Genomic DNA, 12,654 nt, shown 5'->3' on the forward strand with positions numbered 1-12,654 from the left:
TGTTTACACTATACTGTAGTCTGTTAAGTGTGCAATAGCATTATGTCTAAAAAAAACAATGTACATACCTTAATTAAAAAATACTTTATTGCTAAAAATGCGAAGTGAGCAAATGCTGTTGGAAAAATGGCGCTGATAGACTAGCTCGAGGCAGGGTTGCCACAAACCTTCAATTTGTAAAAAACCGCAATATCTGCAAAGCGCAATAAAGCGAAGTGCGATAAAATGAGGTATGCCTGTATAACTTCGTCATTTTTTTGTAGATTTGGATGAAAACAGCAAGGATGGTAGTCTTGTCTGAAGGCATGACATATGCTAGGTTTCAGGGAGATAGGTGCAGGAGATTCTGTAAAAGTACCCCTTCAAACTGTTGAAAACAAAACTCATGTCATGTATGTGTGTTAAGGCAGAGCATGATGAAAACATCAAGGATGGTAGTCCCTTCTGAGGGCATGACATATGCCACGTTTCAAGGAGGTAGGTTCAGGGGCTTCTGTGAAAGTGCACTTCAAACTATTCGAAGCAAAACTCATGTCACCTGTGTGTGTTAACTGGGTTTCTGGTTGTAGCCATGTTGGTCTAAGGAACAGGCAGGCAAGGTTCTTTGAGTAGATGTGATACCTTTTAGTAGACCAACTGAATGTTGGAGAAATATCTTGGCAAGATTTAGGGTTTAAAAACTCTTTGTCAGGCTGAGGAAGCATCTGCAGTTGGTGTGTTTGCATTTCCTGGATGGAATGAATAGTAAAGAAGCCAAAGGCTGGGCTGCAGGCAAGGAAGCCAGTCAGTGAAAATATAAATTGAGGTGTCAGGGTGTCAGAGACAGGTTGGGACGGGGGGGGGGGGGGTAAGGGGAATGTAGCAGGTAAAAAGTGAAGAGGTACCTGGGGAGTCAGATGTCAGGCAGGTTATAGTGTGTCATAAATTCAATGTTTATATTGAGTCCATGAGTTTTTGTATTGAGAAGGTTGATGAAGTGAAGTTCATTGGCTCGTCTCTGAAAAGTGTTTTGTAGGTTCAAACACACACCAAACCTTGCTAACCTCATCACCAGAAGCAAACTTCCTACAGCCCAAAACACACTGAATGGACCCAGACCATGCCAAGACAAGAAATGTAAAACCTTCCAACATATCTCCAGTGCCCCCACAATTCCTACACCCCGCAACAGAACCATCACCATTCCTGTATCTTACAGCTGCACCTCCAGAAACATTATATCTCTCATCCAGTGCACCAAATGTCCTGATGGAAAATATGTAGGAGAGACCAAACAACAACCTCACATCAGAATTAATGCACAACAAACACCTATTAAAGACAAGAATACTGAATTACCAGTGGGGGCACATTTCTCACAAGAAAACCACTCTCTCTCCAATCTCTCAGTCCTGATCCTCAAAGGGAATTTACAAAACACCTTTTGTAGACAAGCCTACAAACTTCACTTCATAAATTTACCAGATATAAAAAATCATGGGCTCAATATAGACATTGGATTTATTACACACTATAACCTGGGAGGCATCTTACTTCCCAGGTACCTATCAATTTTTACCTGGTTGCTACATCCCCCTCCAGAATCCCTAGCCTCTTACTCTGGACATTCCTTGTGGTGGGCCTCTGGCCTTCGACCCCTCTTTGGGTCCTGGGCCCACAACGGACCAGTTGAGGGTACCTCAGGTCAGATCTGAGCTGCCTGTCTGTTCTAATCCACACAACTTCACTGAAACCAGTAAGCCTCAGGCCTCTCAAAGGTCTTACAGATCTGGCTTTTCCCCAGCCAGGACTGTGTGGTGTGCGTGCAGTGGTTGAAAGTCATCAAGCACCTCCTACCCACATTTCACTAAGGAGGTTCGCGGTCCTGGCATTTCCTGGGCTTGCCACACCACCAGCAGTTCCACCAGGCCTTCCTACCCTGGCAGGGTGCAGTTTAGGTTATGCCTGGGACCTGGGGCTCCTCCTTCCCCATAGCCCCAGCCCATACCTCCAAGTTTGTCCTGGCACAGGAGCTCATCAGGAGATGTTATTTCCCAGCTAGCTGGTGAAAATCTAAACTGCCACCTCCAGCTCTGAGAATGTGGCATTAAATGGTCATGAAAGCAACTAAAGAAAGGAAATAGGTGCACAGTGAGGAGGGTGGTGCTCACTCCATCTGCAGGTGGAGCTTGGGGAACCCCAGCAGTGGGAGATTCACCTTGAGGAACACCAGCTGCTTCACCAAACAAGAATCCAAGGAAGTGCAATGGGGTGTCACAACATCTCCAGCTATGCTGAACACCCTCTTTCATGGAGAGTACAGGTGTTCCTGGACAACCGTGGCCAGATTCTCCCACATCTGGCTGTGGGTTGCCCAATAGGCCAAGGGGTCACATTGCAGTGGCTCCATATCCTCGGCAAGATAGGTAGCCACTGAGGCCTCTGCGCTATCTGCCGGATCATGGGGTCTGGTGCCTCTGGATCCCAACATTGAAGTCATGCCCTTGGCCCACATTGACAGTGGCTGTGGTGGAGGAGATTGGCTGGTGCTTGGAGTGCTGGCACGGGACAGTGGATCCCCCTCTTCCACATCTTCCCACCTCTGCTTGACTCTGTTCCCCAGTACCTCTGTCCACTGACCCAAGGTTTTGCTGCTGCAGATGCTCCCCTTCACCCTTGGGTTGACAAATGTCCACCAGCACATGAACCGTGCTGGACCACAATGGATCCAGCTGTTTTTTGATGCCCTCCTTCAGCTGCTTCACCAATGCCTGCACCTCTGGTGAAAGTAGCTTGCCCCAGACAGGAACATTGATTCCATGGAACTTCTCCGTTTGAGACTCAAGCTCCTTCACTATGGGGATCACCTGGCTAAAGAGGGCATCGCCAGTGCTGAGGGTCTTGGTGGCCTCGAGGAACGGCTTGAGGACTCCCAAGATCTGGGAGATGGTATCCCACGCAGTTTTGTTAAGGGAGCCACTGATCCCAATCTCCCTGAGCAAGGCCATCTCATGGATGGCCTTTTGTTGCTTGACCAGCCTTTTGAGCAGCAGGTATGTGGAGTTCCACTGAGTCTCCACATCCTGCATGATTATGTGTTGTGGGATGCTCAGCTCTGCCTGTTTGTCTTGCAGCATCTTGCCACCCTTGATGCTCCAGTGGAAGTAGTCTACCGCCCTTCTGCATTTTGAAATGAGCTGGCTGGTCGTGGCAGGGATGGCACCATCACCGGGAGCCCTGTCCCTCTCCAGGGCATCCATGACTATGAGGTGGAAACTTGTGTTCCACACAGCAGATGCCAACATCACGCATGCACTGCCTTCACCATATTGGCCCCACTGTCAGTGACAATGAACCCACGGGTGAGCTCACCCTGCCCAATGAGCCAACCCTGCATCATGCAGTTCATGGCCACCATGATTTCTGTTGTTGTGTGGGACTCATCCATCACCTTTGCTTGGAGAGCCCACTGATACCCTGACTGATCACAACTGTGCCCTGTGAGGGAGAGGTATGGATGATCTCCACTCTGGCTGCTCCAGATGTCTGAGGTGAATTGTAAAGCTACCTGCAGCCCTGCCTTGTGCAGCGGCTCCCTCAAGTACACCCTGCATGCCTCATATAGAGGGGGCACAACCGTCCTGCTGAAGGTGGTGCATGTGGGCACTTGGTAGGCTGGGGCCACAAGTGCCATGAGCTGGATGAACCCTGGACACTTAACTACAGAGAAAGGCTGGCCATCCAGAGCAAGCATCTCCCCAGTGCTGTGGGTGACCTCACTTGCCTTGGGAACATACTCTCCTGTCCCCACCTTTCCTCCACTGGTCCAGGGTGGCCTGCTTCTTCTTCTTGGGAACAAGGGCTTTAGAGTGAGGGGGGACTTCTTTTTGGGCATGCTCCCACTAGTGCCAGGCTGAGAAGGAACAAGGGCAATGGGCATCTGCTTTTCCAGCACACTTCATAATGTTTGGTGTGCTGCAAATGTGTGTGCGCCTGTGTGTAATATATGTAATATATGTTGTGCTTTCCTGCACAGTGATGACATGCTGTTTGGGAAAACACAGATTTCTTTTTGTGGGAGAAACAAAAAGGCTAACAAGAACAAATCAGAGGATTTGGGGGAAAGAATAAGCTGAAAGGAACTGATAACAATAGGGATTGTAGGCCAGGGTAAATAGGAAAGGATTGGATAAAACTTGGTGGTAAGAGACTACCTACTGCCAAGCCAGAGCCCTTCAGACGCTGTTGCTGGAACAGAGAGACAGACAGACAGCTCACAAAAGGCACACAGATAAGTTCACACACAGCCTTATACGTTGTTTCTATGTCCCTTCCCCAGAGCACTGGGATTGGAAGGGAACTCAGAGAAAGATGGCAGTCGCTGGCCAGCTACACAAGAATATCAGAGCAGTCTTTCCGCTCCGCCTCCCCCTCCCTCGTCTCAGTTTCTGTTTCCTGCATGTCTGCCTTCTGAATCTTTTCCGAATCGATTCAGAGGCTTCAATTTGCTTTGGAGCTCTTAATGGGTTTCTTGACTCTATTTGGATTTGGAAATTCAGCTGCCAAATTGGGCCGAAACTCCTCTGAATTGAATTGCCTACCGAAGCTTTTCACAGCCCTATTCTCTAGGTAATCTCTCCCAGTACTTAACACTTCAATAGCTAGAAAGTTCTTCCCCATGTCTAACCTACATCTGCACTGTCCCAGTTTAAACCCATTGCTTCTGGTCCTGCCCCCTGTGGGCACAGAGAACAACTGGTCTTGTCCTGTCCCCTAGTTCTGTCCCGTGTACACAGAGACCAACTAATTGCCATCCTCTTTGTAACAAATCTTTCTGTACTTGAAGACTATTATCAAATCCCTACTCTGCCTTTTTTTCTCTAAGCTAAAAATAATACCCCAATTATTCCAACCTTTGCTAATCTAATTGTAATCTAAACATTACCTATCACAGCTCTGCTGGAGCTTTCCTAGGCTCTCTGGGGTGGGGCTTCAAACCCAGGCCTATATGGTCTTAATCTTCTAGTTGATGGAATCCCAGCAGCCCACTCTTTCCTTGGTCTTTGTTACCCACTTCTTAAGCCCAAGCCCTCTGGATGTTATTCTAGTCCTAGGGCTAAAGACCAATACTGAGTGCTCTTGTCCATATCTGTTTGCTTGCAACTCTCATGTACCTATGAGGGGTTAAGGTATTAACTTTCGTGAACCCACAAGGTAAAACTCAGGGGTAAGGTGTGCTTATGTTTCTGGGGAGACATCTAGGTTTCGCAAAGGTTTCTAAACACAACTGCTCTTTAGTTGGATAGCAGGAAAGCTATCCAAAACCTGACTAAAAGCAAACAACCCTATTGTGCATGTCCCTCCCTCCATTTTCTCACCACTCCAGAGCATTTTCCTAGGTTTAAGTCAGAGTCCTCAAGGGTACCCTGAATCCTTTCTTGCAGCTCATGGCTTCTCCTTCAAAACATGGAGTTTCGCATTCTCTCTAACTGAAATTACTTTCTTTGACCTTGAATGATCCCACAATAAAAAACCTCTGCTAAAATCATGTCTCTCTGATCCTCCCTTCCTACCCACCACAGCCTGATCCCTCCAGAAGTTTGAGCCTTTGTTCCTCCTTCAATTCCCTTTAAAATCCCTGCTTTGTCACCTCTGGCCCTTTGTGTTGTTTGGGGATTTTCCATTCTTTACTTCTCCATCCCTGCAGAACAGTTAGAGAAACTAATTCTTCTAGTTTCAGCCAATCCGTTGCCCCAAGGTCTTTCCACCTGAATAGGCAACCATTATGCTTTAACAGCTCTCTATTGTCCCTGGTTTGGCAGAGATGTGACACAGCCCCTGTCAATTCATGGTGGGCGCACTAAATGTTGAGGCATTTCATAAAACAGCAATTTCATAATTTCAACCAGAAGTCATAAGTTGTACAAGGACAGATTCCCCAAATTGTCACATTGCCTCATTTTATATCAACTACGTATAAAGAGGCATAGGTTCAAAATAATTCTCCCACAATATATGGAATAAGAGTTAGACTCTAAATAAAAGACAGCATGTGAAGGATACAAAGGATATAATATATAACATTTACAAAACAGTATAAAAGGAGTGAAAATGAAAAAGAAAGCTCATAAAAAAATGCACTCGAGTCAAATAAAAACCTGGAGTGGTAAGAGAAATCAATAGGTCAAAATTGCACTGAGGAAAATAAAGCCAGGAGATGTAGCCAAAAAGTCAAAGAAAGCAGGCTGAAAAATAACCAGAAAGACAAAAGACTTTTTGATGGAAAGAAATGGAAATTGAATTATTTTTGTAAGCTGAAATGACTGGAGACAACAAAAAAACCCCATAGACATAGGGCATGTTGATTTAATGTCTGAACCTCAGTAACAAATGCCACAGTGAGACATGGGACCCCCTCACCTCTGCATGCTACCCTCAAATGCTATCAAAGAGCAGCACTGGTTGCATGCCAATCAGCTCTGTCTTGCACGTGTGTCCCGGGAGTCAAAATAACGAGCGGCACTTACTGGCAGCTTGGGACGGGACGCACAAGAGACAGAAGGAGGAACCCGTGCAGCTTATTAGCCTCCCTTTTGTGCAATTACGGCTGGCTGGTGATGTCAGTGTTGGATGCCAGCCGGCAGAAATAAAAATGGCGGCCGCTGTGGTGGAGGGAGCAGATAGCTGGGGAACAAAGCTGCGGCTGATGCTGCCAGCTAGGAAGACCCCACACGCTGGACCCGGGGAGCCTGACAATCAGGAGCAGACACAGGCTGTGGAGAGTGGAGCACCCTGACAAAAGCCCATGCCAGACAATGAAGGAGCGACAGGCTTGCTGGCCAGAGGGGGAGCTGGAGTGGCACCTGAAGCACAACGGAACCCAGGTGGAAGTGCCAGGACGACGGGGGATGAAGACCCTGGGAGAGCCCTGAAGGGGTTTGTGGTTGGGGCGGGTATCGCCGCTGGGGTCCATTGTATCAAGGAATGGACGGGAGTAGGTCCGGGAAGCGATGAGTCAAGAGGAAAACGTTCCTTCCCCATTAGGCTCCAGGGAAGGGGATAAAAGGGGTAGGAATAGTTTACTGGTTGGTTTTGTTAACTTGTTTATTGTGTTACCCCGGGCGAAGGGGCATAGGAGATAGGGACAAGTGTCCAAGGGGCAGGGCTGCAGAGAAGCCTCAGCAAGGTTTCCCCTCCTGGTTGTAGGTACCCTTGAAGGAAGGGACGGGAGTGTGAAGGGCTGTGGGGCAGGCCTACATGGGCAAGTAGGGCCTTAAGCCACCAGCTTCTAGATGCAACCGTGGAGAGGGTGACCCCATGGGGAGAGGCTGCAGATAACGGCTGGGCGGCACACCGAAGGGAGTGTGAAGCCATGGTGTAAGGGTGGCAGAGCCCCGTGAGCAACCGCTGGGCAAAAGCCAGGCCACCAAGTGTCCCATTAACTGACCCCCACTACTGAGGAACACCAAGTCATGGCAGACGAGAATGGGGTTGGCGAGACAGGAAGGAGAGAACTACTCCGGCAACAACACAAGCCTGGAAAATGCATGACATCTGTCAGTAGATCAAAGGCTGCCCGAGAGCGGCTATTTGAAGCCCGGCAGTCACAAGGTGCTTGTTGACTTTGGCCCATGCTGCTTAAAGGCAGCTACCTAACCATACAGTAGTTCTTTGGCCATGATCCTACCCTGAGCAGGGGGGTGGACTACATGGCCTTCTGAGGTTGTTTTCAGCCCTACTTTCCTATGACCATATCCTTAAGACCCAAATCAGTGGCCTAGGCTTAACCAGCAAAGCACATATTTAACTTCTGACACTTGCTTAAGTCCTATATCATTTGCTAAATGCGTCTCAAATCTATATGCATGAGTATGCATGTTGTCTGTGCAGATGGCAGGAAATTTCATCTTTGATTCCTTGTTTCTCTGCATCACTATTTTGAAGTTCCAGTATTGCCAACCCCACTATGCCAAAAACGATAAGATTAACTACTAAAAAAAATCAGGAGATTGGCACATAAATCATAAGAGGCTATTTTTGAAGTGTTGTGTGTGTGTGTGGGGGAGTGTTTATGAAGGTGTGGGTGGGCTGTGGTTGTGTGTGTGGGGTTTGGAGGAGCTGGGGGAGGGAGGATCCCCGTGCATTCTGGCAGGCTAACCTGAGCCCAGCTTTCCAGATGATGAGGGAGGCATGCTCTAGCACACTGTGGCTTCTGACCTGGGCCACTGCAGGCATGTGGATGCATTTCTGGAATCAAAAGTGAATGTCTGTTTATTTGCTTACTAGTTCAATCTACACATCTTAGATTAACCCAGGGGCACACAAAATACAGCCTGCGGGCTGGATCTGGCCTGTGAGGCCATTCTATCTGGCCTGCAGGGCCCCCCAAATTTTTTTGAAAATTACAATCTATCTGTCTTTGGTTCCTGTCAAAGATGATAGAAAGCAAGGACAGTAGGACCCAGAAGAATCCTCGGCTGGCTCCTGCAACAGAAGGGCTCACCCGGCCCCACCCAGAAGCCCCAGCAGGGGCTTCTGGCCTGGGACCACATGGCTGCCCCAGCACGGGAAGCTCAGGTGAAGGGGGGTGGCGGGCAGGGCAGGGAAGGAGCTGGTGTGCAGCATGGGGAAAAGCAGCCCCTTGCCTAACCCCTGGCTGGCACTCCCTACTGCAGCCACTTGCAGCCCATGTGCGGCTGTCCTGAGCAGGCACAGGCAGCCGCACATGGGCTGCAAGTGGCTGGAGCGCAGGGCGCTGGCCATGGGGTGGGACCACTTTTCCCCCTGCACTTAGTACCAGCTTGTAACCTGGTCCTGTGCTGGCTCTGGGATTACCCATTGGGGCTATGCATGGCAGCAGCATGTGCAGCCTCACCGCTTGCCGCACTGGGCCTGCTGCTGCCCACCTGGAGCTCACAACGTGGTAAGCTGCGGTGAGGCTGCCACTGCTGCCTCTGTGCTGCCCAGTATGTGAGCTGCAGGTGGAAAGCAGCAGCAAACATTGCCCAGTATGGCAAGCTGGGGGGCTGCAGCTGCTGCTGTGGCACAGCTCTGATGGGTAAGCCCAGAGCTGGCATGGGACCCAGGCTGGCAGCGGGGGCAGGTTACAAGCTGGTGCTAAGTGCAGGCAAAAAGTGGCCCTGTGCCCAGCACCCCATGCTGCAGCCACTTGCAGCTTGCCTGGGGCTGCCTGTGCCTGCTCAGGATAGCCCCATGTGGGCTACAAATGGGTGCATACAAGGGGCCACTTTTCCCTGCACTCTGCACCAGCTAGTTCCTGCCACCTGTACCGCAGGGCTGGGGGGGCACTGGGAGTACGTGGGCATGGGAGCATAGGGCCTGCACTGGTGTCCTGGGGCCAGTGCCAGCAAGGCACAGAGGAGGGTGGCAGGGGTACAGAGTCTTGGCCAGCAGGGGTTCTAGAGAGCCAGGCCAGTTCCCCCCTCTCTCTGCTGGTGCAGCCCAGCTTGGGTCCACGGACCCCTGCCAGCCTGAGCCCTGCTCTGGGCCCCACCAGTGCTGGCCCTAGGACATTGGTCCCAAGACATTGGGACATTGCTCCCAAGATGGTGACCAGGGGGCAGGGCACCTGTTAAGGGGCAGGGCTACCCATGCAGCCCTCGACAGCTTGCCAAAACTGGGTAAGCGGTCCTCCGCCCAAAGTAATTACCCGCTTCTAGATTAACCTGTGAAGATTAAATCAATTTAGCCTCAGGCCCAAAGTAATTACCCGCTTCTAGATTAACCTGTGAAGATTAAATCAATTTAGCCTCAGGCTTTCTGACTGTCAGTACTTAGCTTTGGGGTAGAGACATGTATTTAAGGATTTTGGCTTTGTTGTTTGACTAGTTTGTAGACCCACCAATTCAGTGATCACAGTTTCCAGGTTAAAACACCTTGATGTGGCAAAACTGGTACGTGGCAGCAAAATAGCTGGCAATGCGGCAGTTGAGGACAGAGGGTAGTTTCATGTCCCTCACTTTTAGGAATGCCTGGTCTGTCCTCCTTTTTCAGCAATCCCTTGAAGTTGAGATTAATTGTCTTCCACGATTATTTTATTTGTGGGTCCAAAGATGGCTGACAAGGCCAATCTGAGACCAATAGACTTTGTTGCAACTCAGGCACGTGTTTCCATGTATGGTGGTTGGTTGGCTTCGGATTCTTAATTTGGTCCATGAGACAGCGGTTCTGCTGCTCCTGCTTTTCTGTCTCCTACTGTTGTAAGCTTCCAAAGTACTAAGATCCTTGTAACAGACTCTTTCTTGATTTGGGTTGGTCCTGGGTGATAATCTCCTATAAGTTGATGTTAATGTTGCATTTGTTTCAGGTTTGCCTTGAGGGCATCCTTGAAACACTTTCTCTGCCCTCCTTTTGAGTGCATGCCTTGACTGAGCTGGGAGAATAACATTTGCTAAGGGAGCCTGAAGACTTGTGCTAATGCAATTACTAGCTCCAGAACAATGGTGAGGGCAATAAAAATGTTGTCCTGTGGACAGGCCTGTTGAGAATAGAGTGCTGCTTAGGCTGGGATTTTGGATAGTAAGTGATGTTTTTCCAGGCCTATGGACATCTGTACATGTGTTCTGGGTTGGGGGGGAGGGTGCTTTAATTAGAGCTGCTCTATTTAAAGTGCCTGAAGAGTCATGTGTATTCAGCATCCCACACTTCAAAATGGTCATGAGAGTGCTTTAACTAAAACTCATTCAATTAGCATGCATTAGTGCAGAGATCCATCATGTGTATAGGTGTCCATGATAGATTTTTCAAGTGATGCTTCTTCCCTGACTAATTTAAAAAGTTATTTCACTGAAAAGTTCATAAAATGAATAGATTCCGATAAGGTGGAATATAACGGATTTTCAGATGGAAAAAATAAGATTTTACTTTTTTAAAGACCACACTGGAAATTCTAAATGTCACAGCACAAAACTGTTGATGGAAATGATGTGATGCTGAAATGACAAACTCCAAAGAATTTGGAAGTGACAAATCCAGGAATTACCATAATGTTTTCTAACAACTTCCTAACTCCTAAGAGGCCTTTACATGCGATTTTCTGAAATGGAGTGGAGGTGGTTGTTGACGTCTCTCTCCTATACACAAATGAAGCATGGATGTTGATTCCTTGAGCATTTTCCCCCTTACTTCTGCAGTATCATCGAGAAATTTTCTATGGTTAAAAAACCAAATACCACAAGAGGGCAGGGTACATCTTTAAATTCAACTGTATCAAAAAAGATTAATTTATGTAAGTGCAAAGAATACTTCAGCACAGCCTGACACCAGAGTGTTGCTGTTAACAATGGATTTCAGTCGATCAATTTTTGATGGAAGAAATCTGTGAAAAAGAAATGACATTTTGAAATTAACTTTGGTATAAGTTCATAGTGAACTGCACTGCACTGGATTATGCTCTGCTGCAGGAGGCTCAGAGAAGGCAGCCTTTGTAGCACACAACTCGTGGAAGCTGTATCAATTTCTGAGAACATAAGCAGCTGCTTACAACAAAAGCAGTCATAAATCACAGGGACTCCCTGCAGTGCCTACAGGCCACTGTATGGCTCACCTTGGTAATTTAGGGCACATTTGTAGTGGAAATACATAGCTAGTCCTTCCCTCATAGGCCACCGTACTAGGACATGCCTAACTTCCTTTAAGTTTCCCAGCATAGATCGGTTTTAGGGCTGTCTTTTTATTGGTTCCACCTCAGCTGGCCACCTTAACCCCAGTCACAGCTCTGTGATGCTGTTCTATAACAGGGATGGCCAACCTGTGGCATGGGCGCCACAGTGGCATGGGCATCCTCTGTGTGTGGCACATGGCACATTGAGGAGGGAGGACAGGCAGTGGAAGATAGGGCAGGGAGCAGAAAGTAGAGTGGCAGATCAGGCAGGGAGCACAGGGCTGGAAGCAGAAAGCAGAACAGCAGCTTGGCACACGGAAGGGAGAAGAAAGATAAGCAGCAGATCAGGTAATGAAAAGGGATCGGAGCATCACTTGGGGATGGCGAGGGGCCGGTTTGTGGCACAGACCTGCCAAAATGGTTGTCCTCTACTGGTCTATAAGATCCAGAGCAGGGGAGTGGGACTCTAGAGGATTTTCCTCTTACATAGTCTCCATGTGGGGATCTTTATGAAAGGAGAAGGAGCTTTGCTGTGAAGTTTAATATTCATGAAGCTATTTAGGCTCCTAAAATGAGAGAAGATTTTTTTGAATTCATGTCCTAGTGGTTTTGTTGGAGTAACTTAAAGCAATCACAAGATATGCCTTCAGGCACCATTACTATTTTCTGCTGCCAAACTTCGAGATTCTGTTTTACCTGTATGAAAGTCACGGGGAAGGTTACCGAAAAGGACAAAAACATAAATACTGAAACAAAATTAAGCTTTGTTTTTAAAGTTTCAAGAGTCTCAATCTCTCACTGACTGTAGTCAAAAGAGATATTTACATTAAACTACGATAATTTCTGTCATGAACGCCCTGTGCCTTCTGAGGCTGTGGGGGGACACAGCGATTGCCCGCAGGTGGCGTCAGGGGTGGGGGCGTGGTGACGGTGAGTGGGGACCGCCTGCAGGTGGCTGTAGTGATGTCGGCGCCGAGGGTGGACCGAGCGGGGTCTGCCCACAGGCGGCTGCAACGGTGTCAGTGGCAAGGGCGGGGAGGTGGTGAGCACCG

The sequence above is a fragment of the Crocodylus siamensis genome, chromosome 7, assembly GCF_052110815.1.
Source record: "Crocodylus siamensis isolate JL-2025a chromosome 7, ASM5211081v1, whole genome shotgun sequence".
In the NCBI taxonomy this organism is placed as follows: Eukaryota; Metazoa; Chordata; order Crocodylia; family Crocodylidae; genus Crocodylus; species Crocodylus siamensis.